General features: G+C 43.3%; 1 protein-coding gene across 1 annotated transcript in view; it reads left to right on the forward strand.

Moving 5' to 3' along the window:
* Window positions 1-20,351, forward strand: part of Kcnk2 (potassium two pore domain channel subfamily K member 2) — a 134,580-nt gene that overhangs the window by 20,882 nt on the left and 93,347 nt on the right. The window lies entirely within an intron of this gene.

The raw sequence follows: 20,351 nt of genomic DNA on the forward strand, positions 1-20,351 counted from the left end.
AATTATAGAAATGTTTTAGATGGCTTTGCTATATATCATTTAATAGAGGTACCATAATTTTTTAAATGATTGTCTTGTTTAGACATTTAATGTATTTATAACTTGTGAACCATGTAGGTTTTTCCTGGTTTTACAGAACTCTGCAGGTGGTAACCTGCAGCTTTAAGCACCCGCCAGCCCAGCCAGGGAGGAAGCTGAGGGTGGGAACCACCCAGGCCTTTGGAATTTGCCCCATGTGAGCGCCAGATATTGGTGAAATTATTAAGGCCACTCCACGTAGTTAAAAGGGAGGTTTATTTAGTGGTATAGCTTACAAATGAAGGGATAGGTAGGTTGCAGGGTCTGGGAAAGACATAGCGCAGTCTGGTGGTGTTCTCTGGAGAACTCTGCTCGGTCTACCTCCAGCATCCAGGGGCCAGGAACCAAGAGATCAGGTGCATCTGGATCTCAGGTCTTCAGTGTCCTTTCCTGGCCCTGCCTTGTAGGCGTGACAGTTACCAAAGCCTCAATGGGGGTTGGAACTTCCAGATCAAAGCTGGAATGGCTACCCACTACAATGAAGTCTAACCTGTTCATTGTTGAGTGTATGGTTCAATAGTGTTGATTATGTGGACATTGTTATGTGGGCATTGTTCCATGGCAGATCTCTAGAAATTTCTCATCTCTCATGACTGGAAGTCAGTACTTACCAGTCAGCATGTACTCCACTTTCTCCATGACCTCAGACCCGTGATATTACCACTCAGCTTTCTGCTTGTATGCATTTGACCACGTTAAATGTCTCCTGTATAGAAACACACTTGTCCTGTGTGGCATCCTCCAAGGTCACCCATAGGGTAGCGTATGACAGGCTTTTCTTTTTGTAAAGCTCAGTAAATACTCTCTTTCATGTGTATGCCCCATTTTCTTAATCGGTTTATTAGTGGACGTTTTTGTTTTTTCCACCTAATTGGACAGTTGTGAGTAATGCTGCCATGACCACAATAGTGTATGTAATTCTTGCTTCTTTGAGATTCTAAGTTTTCCAAATCAATGTACAGAGGTGAAGTTGCTCTATCATGTCATTCTCTTTTCCATAGAAGCTGTGCCGTTTATACTCCTACACAGGCTCGGATCCCTTGTCCTCATCAATACTCATATCTGCTTTGATGGCGGCTTTCCCAAGGGGAGTCTGTGAAACAGTCTCATTGTGATTTCCGTTTGTGATTTCCTGAGAGTGACGGTGAACATGTCCATTTTAGCTGGCTTATAGCTCTTGGTACAGTGTTTGCGAAGCATGACAAAGCCCTAGGTTTGAGCCCCAGCATTATATAAAGAGGCTAGCCTGGCCTACATATACAAGATCCTGTCTTAAAATACATAAACAAAACAAAACATCTTGTTCACTTTCGTGTCTGCTCTTGAGTTGTATGAGTTTCTTATCTAGACTGGATATTAACTGTTTATCAAACACATGGTTTGAGAATATTTTCTTTTCTGCTGTAGATTGGTTTTCATTTTGTTGGCTGTTTCCCTCATGGAGAGAGCCCCCTCCTGCTGTGTGTGTGTGTGTGTGTGTGTGTGTGTGTGTGTGTGTGTGTGTGTGTGAGATGTGTATGTGTGGGTACATACATGTACCTGTGCATATGAGTAGAGGCCAGAGGAAAATTTCAAGGGTCCTCTGCCTCCCTCCCTTGAGACAGAGTCTCTGCCTGTACCTGGACCTAGGTTGGCACCAGCAAGCCCCCAAAGATCTCCTGTCTTCATCCCACACTGCACTGGAGTAACAGGCTGGAGCATGGCTGGGCCCAGCTTTTTACTTGGGTACTTGGTTCTGAACTCAGGTCCTCAAACTTGGGCAGCAAACATTCTACCCACTGAACCATCTCTCCAGCTTCTAGAAATAACTTTAATTTGATATTGTCCAATTGTCCAACTTTGATTTGTGTGTGTGTGGGGGGTTCTGCAGATATATATATTAAACTTGTCAAGACTACGTTTTCTTCTAGGAGTGTTATAGTTTCTGGGTTAACTCTTCTGACCAGAGTTGCTGTTTGGGTATAGTGTAGCTTCATTCTGAGCATGTGGACATCTGGTTTTACAAACGCTATTTGTTGAAGAGACTGGCTTCTCCTTTGACAGACATCCTTGTCAAAGATCATTTAACTACATAAGTGTGGGACTATGAGGAGCGTTGGGTCCTGTTTCATTGGTCCATATGTCTGTCTGCCAGTACCATGTGGTATGTTTTATTTAGAAAATGCCTTTTCTGTTTTCTTATTCCCAAATTCTTCTATACTTAACTGTATAATAGACCTGGGCACTTTATTATAAGTTATAAGGCACTTTAGGTTTACAGCAAAACAGAGCAGGAGGCAGAATGTTTCCTCTGTATCCCAGGTTCCTATGTGTAGCTCTCTTCACTGACTGTCTTCTACTTATGTGACACATCCATTAACTGTAGATGAACCTACATCAATACATTCTCATGGTTTATATTAGGGCTGACTCTGGTCTACACATGTACGGCGCCATTTGTGAACCATGGCCATATTAGACAGAGTAGGATCACTACCCTGGAGGTCCTCCATGTTCTGTAGAATCCTCACCTTCTCTGTGTCCCAGAACCCCTGGCAGCCACTGGGATTTGCTGTCACTGTTGTTGCTTGTTTGTTTGGTGTGTGTGTGTGTGTGTGTGTGTGTGTGTGCGCGCGCACGTGTGTGTGCGTATGTACACGTGTGTGCGCGTGTGCGCATGTGTACGTACATGTGCATGTGTGTGTGTCTGGTGGGAGAGGGAGGTCAGAGGTTAACATTCATAGCCTTTTCTATGGCTGCCCACCTTACTTGTGGAGAAAGGTCTCTGACTGAAATGAGTGCTCACCAACTGCCTAGACTGGCTGATGGGCAAGTCCTGTGATGAGGCTGTCTCCACCTCCCGGCTTTTCTGAGGGTGCCTGCAATATGAACGCAGGTCCCCATACTTTCGTGGTCAGCATGGTACCCATTGAACCATCTTTCCCGGCCCTGTTTTAAGGTTTTCAACATCAGAGATAACACGTAACCATGAACAGAGCTGACTTCACCACTTCCTTTCTGAATCGGATGTTTTATTTCTCTTTCTCCCTAATTTCTGTAGCTATTTGAGTACCGTTGGTGAGCATGGGTCTCCTCACCCTGTTCCTTACTTTAGCAGGAAAGCTTTTTTCTATTTTTACTCTTGACTGTATTGTCACATGGTCACATTTTATTGAAGCCCTTTTCTGTTGCATCAGTTCATCCAGTTGATGGTGTCTCACCGAGCTTTGAGCGTTTTGCTTTCTCTCTTCCTCCTCTGGCTGGATAACTGCAGACACACTGTTGTGAGCTCACCCTTGCCCAGCCTCGACCAAGTCTGCCATGGCACATCTCCAGTGAACTTTCTGACTCAATTGTAGTCTAGCCTCTTCCTGTTTATATAGTTTTAAATCTTTTTGTTGATGTCTTCATTTAATTCACATTTTTCTAATCCCATTAAACAGCTTTCTGTCGATGATGATTTTGTATCTTTGTCAAGTGGCTGATATCCCTCTGTTCTTTGAGTATCCATGTCTGATTATTTATATACCCATCGATTTTGATTGGGTCATGTTTTCCACTTTCTTTGTGTAGTTTATAACTTTCATGATGACCCCTACACACTTGAAAAACATAGCCCATGCCCCCACCTCCCAGAGGGGTTTAAAGGCTCAGTTCTTACACACGAAGACTTTCTCTACTGAGCCAGAGCTCCTGAGATCATAGTGGATGCTCTTCACTGGAAGGCTGTAAATTGTTAGCTAGACATGGACCCATCCCCCCAACCCAAGTGTCTAGTCTCTTCCTCCCTCTAGTGTCTGTCTATAGGATCACAAGAGCCTCCTGGGCCAGCAAATGTCAAGAGTTTCCCAGGCCTTTGGACTTATTGCTCTGTATTAGATGTGACAGAAGCCAGCTCTTTGGTTAGGCCCTGGGAAAATCACCAATTCAACATACACATGAATCCCCTCTCTTTCTTCCCATGGAGCAGAAGAGAAATGGGAGTTTTTCTCGTAGGCCAGAACTGGACTAGGGCTTGTGTTTGGTGGGCCATGACAACCAAGCACTGTGAATTTTCTTGCTTTCTTTGGTTTATCAGGTTCCATGGTTTCCCAGGATGCAGGAGACTCTTACATGGCTCCTATTTCCTCACAAAGGGAGTGCATATGTTTGTTAAATCCAGAATCCGTGAGAGGATGAAGAGGCAAATGCTTCCTGTCCCATCGTCTTGCTGGCATCATCTTCCTTGAAGTTTAGGGTTATAAAGGCATGAGCTACTCAGGTCACAATTGTTATTGTTACAGAAAACAGTAAACAAGTACATTTATGAGTAGAAATACATAAACCAATTTCAAATTATTTTAGGTGTCTTAGAAAAATTAATCTGTGATAGTCACTGTCTGTGGTAATTAAAATGACAGGTCAGAAGATCAGGGAATTTAAATATTCTGACACAGACTGACGCCACAGTGGACCCAACCTTCTGTGGTCAGCTCTTGAAGCTCTTGAAACCCAAGCTTTGGGTTTCTGGGTGCAAAGAACTGGAGATAAAGCAGGGCTGTTAAAGGTCACCAAAGTTGTAGATTCTGGAAATTGAAAGGAGAACAGAAAAAGCCAGTCCTTAGCACTTTACCCTCTTAGGAGGGTTTCCATCTATAACTTAGCACCCTGGAGAAATGGTATGCTAAGGGATCCGTTAGGGGCCACAGCCTTGTGATTAGACCAGGGGGTAACTGCTGAGAACCACGGCGAAGCGGAGACAGGTTTGGGCCTCCATGGTTCTCTCATGCAGTTTTAACATCTTCTACTTGTCTCCCATCTCACCAGCAGGAACAGACAGCTAGGTTGTGGGGTGAGTGGGCAGGAAAGGCCAGGGCTGCTGAGACGCCTGCCTGGGGCAGCTGGTGCATCTGGGCTCCGTCAGTGGCTTTAGCAGAGGGATTTCCCATCTCTGCTGCAGAGGGGACTGTCCACCCCCTGCCTGTCATCTTCCCTTCACTGGGTCACTGAGATGCTCTTGAACTTGGCGTCCTTCTGTGAATGAGGATGGACAGTCAGGCAGATGGGAGTGACCTAAGTACCCTGCATGAGCAAAGATGTCAGGCTTATTTGCTGCCCTGGTGGCTGTGGGGTGACATTCCCCTGTCAGCCTGAGTGCTGCCTGAGGGAAGAGTTTAATTGCATGTTTGTGTGACAACTCCTGGACAGGTGACATGGGCAGCTCTGTGACAGTGGCCTTGAGAAAGTGGGAGGAGCTCTGTTCAGTCCTTGTCTCTCCACAAAATAGAGTTCTTATTTTAAAAAAATGTCTTACATTAGCATATGTTAATTATGATAACGACAGGCCTCTTGTAATCCTTTTGTGCATGTGTGTAGTGTGTGTTGGTCATGTTCACCCCTCCCCACCATTGCCTCTCTTGTTCCCTTCCTTCTGCTGATCCTTATCTCAGCGAGGCCCCCTCTACTTTCATACCATGTGTGTGCAGCGTGTGTGTGTGTGTGTGTGTGTGTGTGTGTGTGTGTGTGTGTATGACACACCTATGAGTTTCACTGGGGTCGCTTCAACCAGTGAAGTATTTTCCATGATTGTGGGTGGCTGGGTAAGTCTGGAGAGAAGCTAAGAAGCCGAGATGAGTATGAATTACAATGTTAGAGGATGTTACTTGTGTATTATTTTTGCTGTCTCAATTTTATGACACCGAGCCAGGAAACATAAGCGTAAGAGTTTTCAAGGCTCCCTGTTCTCTGCAGTGTTAGGGGGTTGCTGGGAAAGTCCTCTGCAGTGTGTTAAAGCCGTACCTGGGATCTGAAAGAACCGAGGCTTAGTAACAGAAGTGAGTCAGCCCAGGGTTGGGGACACACAGACATTCTCCCTGGCCTAAAATAAGAGCTGCCAATCAGTACTGGAGTGCTTTTCTTCTTTCTAGGGCAGGGTTGGGCTTTTGCTGATGACTAATTTGGCTTGTAGGAATTTTGTTGATTCAAATATAGATTTTGCTAACAGGTCCCCTGGCTATTTGTCACGTGTGAATATACACACAGCCTGGATTCTCCACCTCTGCTGTGATTTCTTTAGTTATGTGTTCAAGAAGGAGAGGGGGAAAGCCATTTGTTTATGAATTGCAAAAGGTCGCTGTTTAGGCAAAACTTGAATACATTCTTTAAGTATTTTCCCATGATGACCTTTATATGGCCGGAGGACACCCTGTTTGTATAAGCATGGGTCTGTTGTAGATATGCAGGCTAGAAGGTATTTGGAAGTCAAGTGAGTAGGGATCAGTGACTTTCTACTGGAAAAAGCAAATATAATTTTCCTAATTTGAGAAAGGTTGTGCATGTAGTTAGCTGGCTAAGTAAAGCTTCCTTTGGCATATCTCAGATTAATAATTAATCCTCCTCTTTATTTTCTTTTGAGACAGGGGCTCATGGAGCCCAGCAAGTCTGGAATTTACTATGTCGCTGATGTTGGCCTTGAACTGAGAATCCTCCTGTCTCCATTCACTACGCTCTGGGGTTGCAGGCATAGCTTATTTCTTCTCATCAGTTTGGAGAGAAGTTTGGAGCTGTAATGTGAACATCGATGCTGGTTGTTGTGGCACCCTGTAGACAAAATATTGTAAAAATACGTTCTTACCCGCTGTCACCCAGCGTCGCTCTCCGGCCTGCCCAAATCCTGTGCTGCAGGCAGTGTCTCTGAAGGGATCTCCCAGAGCAGCAATGACTGCAGCTTCCCTGTGCCCTCTTCTAGAACCCTTTCCTCCTGGCTGTTCAAGCGGCCTCCGCTGCTTTCCTTCTGCGTGTTCTTCAGTTTTCCATCCCCTTCCTCTGCCTCCTCCTCTCTCCCTCTTTTCTCTTTCCTTGATTAACCCCACCACACACAGAGACAGGGTTGGAAGGAAGGTAAAGTTTAATATTCCATAAGTATTGTTAATCTGCACAGCGCTCTGGCATCTGGGCAGAGTGGAGGAGTGCACATCTGGGCACCTCTGCTTCGTCTGTGTTTCATGTGTGCTCTTCCGGCTCCTTCAGCTTTGCGGAGACTCCTGCGTCTTTATCTCCTTGCTTTATCTTCTCTGGTTACTTTGTGTTCAATTTGTTGAGTGGCTCAAGTTCAGCCCTTGATTTATATACAGCATCTTTTCCATCAACCCCTGGCACTCAGATGCCAATCGCATACATGTATCTGAATATATCCAGTGCAGATATATTTCCTGCAGCTAATTGGGAGATACCAACATTATTAAAAGGAATGGCACACCCTGAGAATCCCAGCTATCCAGAGGCAGAGGCATGTAGAACTCTGTGAGTCAGAGGCCACCCTGGTCTATATAGTGAGTTCCAGGGCAGCCAGAGCTACATAGTGAGATCCTGTCTCAACAAGAGGGCTGGGGGCTGGTGAGAGGATTCAGAGGTTAAGACAAAGACCACTGGCTGCTCTTCCAGAAGATCTGACTTCTGTTCATAGCTCTGCATGGTGATGTGCAACTGTCTCTAACTCCAGTTTTAGGGGATCTGATGTCCCATTCTGGCCTCTCTGGGCATCAAGTACACACGTGTGTGTGGTACACTAATATACATGCAGGCAAATCACTTCTAAAAAGAGAGTAGCTCTGAAGACCTTCAAATGCTTGAGACCATGCTTATGCTGTGTGAGGACAGGCAAAGGGAGATGCAAGGGCTGCAGATGCAAAAAGGCAAATATGTGTATGTTGCAAAAACCATTGTGGTTCAGGGATGAGGAGTTGTCTCTCCTTTCAGCATTCCGTTTCTGAGCATCCAGTCAACTCAATACTATTTCTGTCATTAAAAATCTTAAGTGCACATGCCCAGAGAAGTCAGCTCGAATCCCCAGCAGCGGAACTGTTCTTTTCTGGCCCTTTGATGGCACCCACCCCCAGCCCTGTTGTCTCTGCCTTGGATTTTAAAGTTTTGTTTCTACTAATAGCAACTCAGCTTACACTTCAAAGAGAGCAATACACAAGCTGCGTACCTCACTAGCCTGCATAAAAATAGTTTTGACCTGCAAATGCACGATCCCTAAATAGAGGGGAAGATGTGAGGAGCTGGCCTGAGTGCAGCTTCTGAGTCTGCTGGGCAGAATCTTCCTGTAGCAAAGGCTGTTCTTCTCCAGTTAGAAGAACTAGGCTACATTTTATATACAATGGTGAAATTTGGGTCATTTCTTCCTGAAAAGCCCCTTTTAAAAACAAAATGTGAAATATATTTCAACTCAAATTGTTTCTAATAATGATCAATAAATTAAAAGGCTGTTTATGTTACCCTTCTTACAAAATACGCTCTGGGAAAATCTTAATGCACATTGTTCTAATATCTAAATATAGTATGATTTAATCAACCACGTTTTGTATTTGATTATGGAACATAACACTGGCATTTTTATTTCCTTTTTAAAACTGTGTATATACCTCATCTCGCCCTGGGACTTGAGGTGAGATAGACAGACCAGTGCTAGGCCCCACATGGCTATACAACTTCTAAAAAGCAAAGTTTCAGATGGTGAGCTACAAACCCACTTTTATCATTAGGAGCTAGAATATATATGAATTGGAATGGAATGTTTGATGTCAAGTCATAAACATACAGTTTTAAGACAGGTAATTGTCTTAAATGTCTAATGTATCAAGATTTATCAGATATGTGCAAAAATTGGACACAATTTGAATTTTCAACCAGAATTCAGTGGTCCATCAGAATTTTCAGAAGATAGCTTTCCTAGTGACATGAGATTTAACTTGAATTAGTGTTAATTCTGCAGTAATGGGCATCACACTGCAGTGAAAAAGTATTACGTTACTACACTCTGTCTTGAAACATTGTTCCGTTCTTTGGCATGCCAGTATTAAGTTGCCATCTTGCATGCCACAAATTTTCAGATATTGTATTATATTTTATATCTTTCAACCCAATTATTGTTGTATCAATGCAAAGCTCAGCTCTCACCTCAAAGGGAATGAGAGAGAGCTTATTCTAGAATCATATATGAGTGATCACTGACAGGAACCCAGTTCAGGTTCCTCAGATAACATATTCTAAAGTGGAAGTGGTTTCGTGATTTTTTAAATAGTTATAGATAAAGGAAAGTCATGGGACCACCAGGTAGGCAGTTTAAAACAAAGCAGGAACATTAAGTTCGAGGTCTCGGGTATTGTCTGAGGGTTTTTAGGTTTTGGGTTGGTGGGAGGGAACTAGAGCTCTGATAAATGAATATTCATAGGCTTTTGATCAGAAATGTTGTGGGATCAGACACAGAGGTTAGCAATGAATGGCTGTCAAAGGGACCAAAGGCACCAGGTGGTGGTGGCACACGCCTTTAATCCCAGCACTCGGGAGGCAGAACCAGGCAGATCTCTGTGAGTTCGAGGCCAGCCTGGTCTACAGAGCGAGATCCAGGACAGGCACCAAAACTATTCAGAGAAACCCTCTCTTGAAAAAAAAGGGACCAAAGGTTGATTCTAGACCTGCAACATTCTAACTGTTCATGGTCCAGAACTCTAATCCACTAGTCAGAATCTTTTGCACAGATGTAGCTTCATTTCTGGGACCTTCAGTTCACAGCTAAGCTATTTTAAAGAGCGTGTTGCTGGTGCCGTGTGGTGTCAAGTGGCTGTCTGCTCCCCGATGGATCTTCAGGGTGCTCAGGACTTGGGTGCTGTCAAGATCACCCCACTCAGGGACACCATGCTTTACATGAAGTATCAGACTATCATGAAAGGACAAAAGAGGACTATAGGTCTGGCTCCTGAGCTGATTCTCAGTGGTGTGATGGGTGTGGCTTTGCCAGCAGCAATGGGATGGAGCCTTGGCTCCACCAGGAGTTCCCTGGCTCTTTAGGGACCTCAGCGCTAGTAAAACCTGATCTTTGGCTTTCACGTACAGAGGAATCAGGATGAGCCAGTGTGAGGAAGAGATGATGGGGTCTATTAAAGACATTTTGATATGTGGGGCTGAGAGATGGCTCAGTGGTTAAGATCGCTTGCTCCTTTTGCAGAGGACCCAGGTTTAGTGTTCAGCACCCACCTATGGTGGCTTACAACCTTCCTTAATTCCAGTTCTAGGAGGTCCTCTTCTGGTCCCCGTGGGCACCAGAGCTCCATACGATACACTTGAATATAAACAGGCAAAAAGACTCATACTCATAAAAAATAAATCTTAAAGAAGGTATTTGATATAAATTTTAAGCATGACAGTTAGCAGAAAGGGACACGCAGGGAAGGCTGGACATGCTCAGGCGTGGGTGTGGACTCTCCCCAAGGGAGAGTTGCAGATTGTGTTAATGTTTACATCTCAAAGGTTCTTACTTCTAAGAACCCCTTCTTTCTCCACATGTCTGTCTTTTGCTGAGTTGAGATTACCACATGGCTCTGAGATGCCTTGGGTGGGATTACCATCTGATAAAGTAAAACCGGTACCCACTAGGGATGCATGGGGGATTCCGGTGAGAGTCCTAGAGATTGCAGATTTTAATCTGGGAAGGGAGAAAGGCTTTGAGCCTTGTTGACTGCTCTGGAGTTCTTGCTGCTCATCTGTCAAGGGGCGAGGGGCTCCCTTCCATTCCTGTCTCCGTAGTTTTCCCCACCTTTCTATTCCATCTGAGTTCTGTAAAGTGACTGTAAAACCATATACTGCTGCCCACTGGAGGAATCTCACTCCGATCTGTATGTAACGGCCAGAGAAGTAGCTGCTGTGATGGAGATTGCCACTGACATCGGAGGAGGTACTTCCTCCATCACTGTGATCTATAAATAACATTCTAGACAAGTCCATTTAGCAAACTTAGGAAGTGGATAATCCAATGAAGCAGTTCTTCAATGATTCAGACACGCCGTTCAGGACGCGCTGTTCAGGGTTTCCCAGGGCCCATCAGAGCTGTGGGAGTCCAAGCCTGCAAGAGCAAGGCCCATCCTGAGATACTCTCTTGTGATGCAGGACCTTTCCAAGTCATTCCCTTTTTGATAATAGTAATTCACACAGAGACCTGCAACTGGACAGTGTGCAGAGGTTAGAGATTTGGGAGCACTCAGCCCTAAGTGAGATGGCTTTACCAACCTCCCCTCAAGGCTCAGAGGTCTTTGAGGAAGAGGAGGCAGAAATAGGGGAAGAGCCAGGGGTGGAGGATGACTCCAAGGAAATAGTGTCTTCCAGGCACACCAGAACTCAGACTGTGACATCATGCACAAGGCCTTCACAGGTTCAAAACAGACACAGTGCCAGCATGGGGAAGGCAGAAGGGAATGCATGAGGCCACACCCCTAATCAAGAAGTTATTCGCAATTGATACCTGCTGGGAAAGGGAAAACCACTCTCTCCAATGGAGTGTCACTGGGTACATAAATCACTCTCCAAGGCAGACCCCACCCAGTGATAGCCACCAACACAAACAGACTCCATGTTGCTCTGTTGTTTTTTGTGTGGTTTTTGTTTCATCTTGTTTTGTTATTTTCTTTTTGTCTTATTGGGGTTTTTTGTTTTGTTTTGTTCATTTGTTTTTCTTTTCCTTTTTTAAGGGAGGGAAAAAACCCATGAAGTTGAGTGGATAGGGAGTCGGGGAAGGTCTGAGGGGAGTCGGAAAAGGAGAGAGAATATGATCGAAATATGTTGTATGAAATAACTTCTTTAATGAAAAACTTAGAAATCATCTAGAATCAGGCTATCATTATGTTGACTTGTAGCCAGAGGTGAAGGACTCGGTCCTTAAGCCTGCAGCCTCCGACTGTAGCGTCTCCATGTGACTGTGTGGCGCTGAGGAATTGTGATTGTTTTTATGCTGCAACAAAGAAAAATCACAGTGGCACCCACTGTTACCTTCTCGCTAAGTCATGGACAATGCAGGTGTCATTATTTTGGTTTCCTTCAAGGTTTGCAATGGAGCCTTGCTTGTGTGGCTGAAGTGGTCATATGTGGAACTCTAAGTGTGTAACTTGATTCCTTTTTTTAACCTCTAAGGTAGAAATGGTTTCCCTAAGAGCAGCTGGCTGCAGATAAAATCCTATCATCATGCATCACAGAAATCTGGCAGCAGAATGCTTGTGTTCAAGGAAATGTATAACCATGCACTTGCCAGTATAAATGACTTTACCATTGTTAGCAATTTATTAGAAATACTATCCTTTTTAAAAAGGAGCAAAGAGACCATTCCTGAATTCTCAGTTAAGAGAAGTTTCTGTTGAACCTATTCTCTGTGCATCATTGAGGCAATCTAAGAAATAGTTACCATCTTACTAACAAACAACTAGGGTACAGACTTTTTCATTAAAGAGTCCCAAATCGGGGTTAGAGAGATGGCTCAGTAGTTAACTGTGCTTACAGCTCTTGCAGAGGACCTGGGTTCTCAGCACCCACATTAGGTGGCTCACAACTGCTTGTGATTCCAGTTCCAGGAGATCCAACACTTTCTTCTGGCCTCTGTGGGCACCAGCACACAAATGACCTACATAGACTTACACAAGCACACATATATGTAAATAAAACTTTAAAAAAAGTCTTTTAAAATATTAATACAGGCCTGCTTTTAAGATTTTAGGTGTTGTTCTATTTAAGTGAAATACTAGTTATGATGCTTACAGGAGGAATTTGTAGAAAGCATTCAGGACATTCTGTATTGTTCTGAGGGATATGAGCACCTGTGTGTTGGAAGAAAAGGTGAAATTGGGGAAATGGCTCAGTGGGTAAGAACACCTGTTGAGCGAGCATGTGAACTTGAGTTTGGATCCCCAGTACTCATGTAAAAGCTGAGTCCAGCTATGCAGCCTGAAACCCCAGAGCTGTTCGGGGCAGAGATGGGAGGATCACTGGGTCTAGCCAAACAGTGATGAGCTCCAGGTTCAGTGAGAGGCCCCGTCTCAAGAGAAAGAGGCGAAAAATGATGGGGCAGGACCCCCAGGCCCTTCTCTGACCCAGCATGTGTAAGCATAGTGGGGCACACCTACAACACAGAAAAGTATAACCAGATTTGGGGAGCACTTTCATTTTTAAATTTATAGTAAGACTAATTTAAAGGCAATACATTCTTCCGGTCTTTTCAAAGAGTAGCCACTTGAGGAACTCGTGACATGGAAGTCTCTGCTTGCCATTGCCCTAGGGGAAACACACTTCTGACTTCCAGTTCCCCCTGGATTCTAAGGATGTGTCAACCTGTGGGCACAGAGCAGAGATGTGTCTCTCACCAGTGTCTGATGCCAAAGCCAGGCAGAGTTCTGATATGGCAGATGGCATTGCCCATTAATTTTTCACAGCTCAAGAGTGGATACATCACAGTCTAACTCGGGCACGTTGATTCTAAAGCTAGCATTGGCCCAGAGACCCAGCTTTCCTGTCATTGCCTCTATGACCCTCGTCATTCCTTAAACTAAGTGAAATGTTCTACTTCATCTTCATGGAATACACTCAGTTTTTTTCTTATTATTTGTTTTGTTGAGTTAATCTCATGTATAGCAGCTAGTTGAGGTTAGCCTTGAATTTCTGATCCTCGTGCCTCTACCTCCTCAGTGTTGTGATAACAGGTGCACACCACCATACCCCAGTCCTCACACTCCATTCATGAGGTGTCAGGGATGGAATCCTGAGCTTCATGCATGCTAGGCAGTTGCTCTGCCAGCTGACCCACATCCCTATCTTCCTTGGTGCCCATTCTGGCTGTGAACTGAGTAGCAAATATAAGTATAAATTCATGGTGATGATCATTGTTTTGTTTGTGCGGCTTAAACTTGGAAGCCTGTTCTTAATTAACATTGCACAGAATTGTTTTAGGGTAGATATGTGTGATGTTATGTTCTCTTCATCTTAATCCAGACAGTTCAGTGTGGTGATACTTTCTTTGTGTACCTCAATAAAGCTTATCTGAGGATCAGAGGAAAAAGCCAGCCACTATATTAAACATAGAAGTTAGGCAAAGGTAGTACATGCCTTTAATCCTAGCATTCGGAGGCAGAGATGCACTCAGATCTCTGTGAGTTCAAGGCCACACTGGGGAACAGAGCCAGGCATGGTGGCACATGTCTTTAATCCCAGCAGTAACCATGGAGGTCTCAGGTGTGTACAGACAGACAGGAAGTGATGTAGCTGGGTGGAGCGAGGAAGTGAGATTGCAGGGATAGAAAGGCATGAGTATACAGGAAGAAGGTCTTTCTTTGGAGGCTGAGGAGTCAGTAAGGTGAGGTTGGCTGTGGCTTGTCCTATTCCTCAGATCTCTCAGTTTTCACCCCAACATCTGGCTCCGGGTTTTTTATTAATAAGACTGTTTAGCAATTCGTCTTACAGTTCAGCCCACTTATAAATTACCCATGTAATGTCATTTGTTCTTTGTGACTTAGTCTTGGTAGAAAAGTGAGAGTTTTTAACTTATATGTTCATTTGTGTGTACATATGTGTGTGTGAATGTATGCACACGTGTGTGTGTGTGTGTGTGTGTGTGTGTGTGTGTGTGTATGCATGCATGTGGAGACTAGAGGTCAACATTGGTGTCTGGCCTTCGTCACTGTTCATCTTGTGTTTTGCAACAGAGTCTCTCAGTGAACCTGGAGTTCACTAATTCAGCAGAACAGCAGGGCAGTGAGTCCCTGGGATCTTTCTGTCTCCCCAGATCTGAGATTAAGGGAGTCTGCTGCCATGCCTAGCTGTCTATGTGAGTGCTGGGATCTAAACTCCTGTTCCTCTTATGTTCACTCCACAAGCTCTTTAACTACTGAGCCTTCACTCCAGCACCTGGAAAGGGAATTTTTGTCATCCATCAAGCAATCCTATCACTTTAGTCACGTACATGCACAACTAGAGAGCTCTTCTGAAGGTATTTATTGAGGATCTTTTGACCTAAGCTGAGAATGTAGTCACAGGCCCAGAGATTTGCGTTGGTGCCTAGGAGAGGGCACCAGCCTCCTGGGGCTGTTGGCCAAGAGGCTTGTAGCCCTCATGTAGAGTACGTTTACAGAGCTGTGGGGAAGTCTTCCTGGTAAACTCATCTGCTGGGTTTTTAGTTTGCTCATGAGCCTCTACTTCAGATCACAGCCCTGTGGTGCCTAGTTACAGTCCCCCCACTACACACACACACACACACACACACACACACACACACACACACACACACGCTGCTGGCTATAGCTCCACCTTTGACTCTTTGAATTTAAATGATCTGTGGCCTTCCTCCAAGAGTCAGACTGACATTTCACCTCATCATAGGCACCGAACAGAACAAGAAGAAATAGTAGGGTGGGCTCCAGAGCCTCTGCTCAGTCAACCACTGCAGGGATTGGCTTGCCATGGTCTCCTGGTGAAGTCTAAAGTTGCTTGGCCTTCCTCACCTCTGTTGTCTTGTGTGTGTTTACATGGCTGATGCTTCCTCGTTGATTTGCATGGCAAACTGACACTTGTTCTCGGAATAAAAGGACATGTTGAAGAAATGTCTATAAAATATAAAAAATATAACTTGGTCTCAGCTGTATTCTTTTTAAATCTTCTTTCCTGAGTTCTCACTGGAAGTGTTTTTTTTGCGGGGAGGTGAGGGTGCAGGGCACACAGTTCCTGTGCCTGTGCCTACAGTGCTGTGAGCTCAGGAATCAGTGTGGCCCCCATGGTAAATAACAGTGAAGTTGTTCCCTCCCGGGTAACCTGCTAGGAGCTGGGACATCCTGAAATGCCACTGTACTATAATCCCAGAACTTGGGGGTGGGGGAGGTGGGAGAATCAAAGGTTCAAGGCCAGTCTCACCTGCATAGGGAGTGCCCTCTGGGCTAAAGAGACCTGTCACAAAACAACAGTAGCAGCAACAATCTGTTCATATCTATGATGCCTTGATGTTTTAAAAATTATTGTATTTTATGTGTTTGGGTATTTGTTTTCATGTTTATCTGTGTACCACATGTGTGCCCAGTGCTGGGGGAGGCCAGAAGAGGGTGTTGGGTACACTGGGGCTGGAATGACAGATTGTTGTGAGACATCATGTGGGTGCTGGGAATTGAAACCAGGTCCTCTGGAAGAGCAGCCAGTGCCCTTAACCACTGAGTCAACTCTTCAGTTTAGTGTCTTGGTATTTTGAAGCCATATGGCCTATGAATTCACTAGAATCAAGGGCATAGGAAGTAACAACTTTTTGTTTGATTTGTGTTTAATTGGACTCATATCTCTTTACTTATACACACCTTCTGTTGTTATTCCTGTCTGAAACATTTTCAAAGACCTGTTTAGCTCAGCTGAGGAGGAAATGGTATCCCCAGAGGAGGATCCGTGACAAGTGTCGGTTGCCACCATGGGTTCAGATTCTGAAAATGACTCCCAGGATTGGTGCAGAGCAGGGTCACCTATGTTTCACCCCATTTGTAGCGCCTGAGAGATATGCCTGAAATGTCCTGGGACAGGCACATTTGTGACATTAATTGACTTGATCAGCAGGAGCTTTATGTCTGCTATTAAGATTTGTTTACAAAACACTTTCTCTTATTTTTACTTTTTGGGTGTGTGTGTATATGTGAGTGCAGGTGCCTGTGAAATCCAGAAGAGGGCATCAGATGGCCTGGAACTGGAGTTACAGACAGTTGGGAGCCACTGGACCTGGGTGCTGGGAACTGAACCAGTATCTTCGGGAAGAGTAGCAAATACTCAAAACCACTGGGTCATCTCTCCAGTCCTTGTTTACCAAAAAAAAATATTCTTTAAAGTTTTATTTAAGTTTTTTTAACCTGCTCTCATAAAATATTTAAATGAAATTTGCTTACCAATATTCAATACATTTAATGACACAATACTCTATTTGTTAAGAATTTTAGGTGAGAGAAACACTGCTTTCATTGTTCTTATTCAGCCTTGTTGTGGAAATTCTGATGAAAAGATGAAAAGCAATAAAGCATGGCTATGGAAAAACATGAGATAAAAGGCCATAATATAGAAGCAAGCTTTTCACCAGATAGAAAACAAATTTGAACAAACAAAGAAATACTGAGTTCAAGCAATGGTCCTCCAACTTGGTCCCCAGAAGCTTCTTGTTCATTTTTAAAGGATTTATTTGATTGTATGTCTTGTGTGGGTATGTGCATGTGAGTGTAGGTGTCTGAGGAGGCCAGAAGGGGGTGCTGGATCCCCTGGACAGGAGTAACAGGAAGTTGTGAGCCCTCCACCCTATGTGGCTCAAACCAAACCCAGTCCTCTGCAAGAGACTTACATGCTCTTAACTGCTGGGCCATCTCTCCAGTCCCCAAAGCAGTTTTCTTAGTATCGTGAAGGTGCTTTTGTCTTTTATGCTCTGCTTTATTCGTGTGCACTACGGTTTCCTGGAGATTATGGGATGGGTTGCCCCAGCAGATTGACCGCAAAAGTGTGTACTAGGATACATCTGTCCTTTATTAGGCCAAGCATTAAAAATATTTATAAAATCGTAAAGCTGCCTCGCTTCTCACTGCATATTTCAGTAAACATCAATATTTATAATTTAAACATACAAAATAAAAACATTGATTTCTTCAGTGAGTAATGAGGCTATAAAATGGTTCTAAGACTAAAACTTCCAAGCACTGAAAAACTCAAAAGATGAGAAATATGCTTTTGTGTATTCAACATTAGTAAATAAATTTTAATTTAAAACAGAAAAAAAGTAAATTCTTTAAAAGTAATCATATAGGTCTGTATGGCATATGGAACAACATCCCAGCTATGTTGCCTGGGATGAAGTAAAGATTTAAGCTGTGGCCTTGGTAGGAAGTTTAGACTGCTATGGGGCTGTTCATTTTCCTTTTTATAGATTTCATGTATTTTAAATATGCAAATGTTTGGTTTGTGTGTGCTGAGAGTCTGTGCAAAAGAGAGGGAGAGGGGAAAGGGAGGGAGGGAGGGAGGGAGAGAGAGAGAAAGAGAGAGAGAGAGAGAGAGAGAGAGAGAGAGAGAGAGAGAGAGAGAGAGAGAGAGGAGAGAGAGAGGCATACTGCAGCATGAACGACTATGCATAGAGGTCTTTCTATATAGCCTAGCCTTGAGTTCGCAATCCTCCTGCTTCTGCTTGGAGTTACAGATGTGCATCACTGTGCCTGGCTAGCATTTAAAGTATGCTGGATCTGTGGAAGCAAAATTTGCATAGAACTACACAGAGCATGATTTTTATTTTTAATTTTGCCTGTGCTTGCTGCTGGGGCTAGAACCCAGGCTTAGTGTATGCCTCGTAAGTGCTGTATTACCAAGCTACAGCCCTCGTCTGTCTCCCTCCCTCCCTGCCCTCCTTCTCTGCCTTCTTTCTTTTAGTTTTGAGACAATGTCTTGCTAATTTACCCAGGCTGGCTTTGAACTCACTCTGTAGCTAAGGCAAGCCTTGAATTCCACAACCCTCCGGGTTTAGCCCTTGGAGTAGCCAGGATTATAGGCCTGCTCCACCAGGCTCAACAGAGTGCATTTCAAAAGATGGACAGTGAAGGGAAACCTTCATTATCTGGAACTAAGAACACAGAGTCAGAGAAGCAGAGTTAACTTTTTCAGAACTAGCTTCATTGCATGCTGGGCACATGTTTGCATGTGAACATTTGTTCATTCATGAAATGTAATATAAAACACTAGTATCCAGTATTACTTACAATAAAGAATATATAATCTAAACATTTGTTATCAGTCCAGTGAAGATAAAGTGTTATTAGTATTAGAATGATTGCTAAGCCTTTGTCTATTGTTGGGAGACAGTTGTAAACAGAGTTTTCTGGGTAGATAATGTCTATTTTCCCATCCAGCATTATAAAATATTAATAGTCTTTAATGTGGCTAATTGATTTCTAGCAATGTCTCCAAGGAAATGTTAAGACATAGGGGAATATTTATACACAAATATATTTACGAAAGAGTATTTTATGATACAGTACATTTTATAACAGCACATAAATGATGTTTATATGCTTTGACAAATGTGTGAATAGCAAATAGAAACAATTGGAATAATATTACTAGTCAGGACACTATTAAATAAGTTATTGAAAGTTAGCATTAGTCAATACACAGTTCTTTCTTGGTCATTAGCAAGTTATTATAATTAAATAAGAATGGATAATTCAGCATTTAACATAGTTTATGAATCTAACTATATAAAACATATATTGAACCAGATGTGGTGGTACATGTCTGTAATGACAACAGCTTGAGAGGCTGAGACAGAAAGACTGAAAGTGTAAGGCCAGCCTGGGCTACATAGCAAAATCCCATCTCAAAGAAAATATAATGAAAAGGCTATCAGGAGTATTCACCTTACTACGTTAACAGTAGTTGTGTCTATGCTCTGGAATGGTAAATGTTTTTATCTTTTTATCGTCTTTCCTCTCTTCCTTATTTTGTTTTTACAGTGAACATGCCCTGTGAAATAAAGAAAAGCAATATGCTTCTGCTGACTTTGCACACCAGTAATGTCGTTTTAGTCTGTAGACTGGCTGTGAGCCGCTGTGAAATGAGATTTGAAACCTCACAGTCTTGGCTGCTTGCTCTCTCCATCAGCCAGTGGCCAGGGGAATGAGCGCCCTCACATTTCTAGAGCATGCTTCGTTCTGCCTTTGCTGGTAACCACGGTGCCACTGTAAACAAGCCCTGCTGTCTTGACCTTTTCCTCCTCATCAAATGATACTCTTCCAAATTCTAAAGTCTGAAAGTGAAGTGATAAAGCTTTCTCTAAGTGCAGCAGAAACATGTCCTCTGGCCATTGTAGTGCTTCTCTTTGACTACACATTGTCTTCTGATGTAATCCACACCCATCATTTACACTTCCAGAGGGGATTGTCTTGTTGTCTTCCAGTGTACCTCTCATGGGGCATACACAAGGAGCATTCAGATCCCGTGGTACCCATGAGCACTGCTTATGATGACCATGGGTGATTCTCCTTGAAGAATTTACTAGAATCTGCAGAAATTCAAGGCATCTAGATCTAACCAGATGGACATAATTTACTCACAGGTCACATGGTCTTCTTGTTCTCACCTCGGTGTCTCATTAGATCTTTGGAAATATGCTTTTAGCTCTTATAGACAGGCCAGTCTTGGTATGACCATAAACATCTGAAGTCATGAACATGTTAATGAAGACTTATGCATTATTTAAATGTAGTATGCAATCTGATATTTAAATATATAACCAATCCGTGTTGCTTACTAGAGAACACTGATATACTTAGGTGTTGATTCAAATGTTACCGAACATACCAATGGAGATGCTATAAATGTCCACTATTAGACGCTCCATGTCAATCCATTCACTTGCTATAAAATGTAAAATTTTCATGATTTAAGTGATATTACATTTTCAGAATAAAGTTTCAATCCTTTAACACTTTTCATATAGAAAAATCAAAAGT

Source organism: Peromyscus eremicus, chromosome 15 (genome assembly GCF_949786415.1).
Source record: "Peromyscus eremicus chromosome 15, PerEre_H2_v1, whole genome shotgun sequence".
NCBI classification, from domain to species: domain Eukaryota; kingdom Metazoa; phylum Chordata; class Mammalia; order Rodentia; family Cricetidae; genus Peromyscus; species Peromyscus eremicus.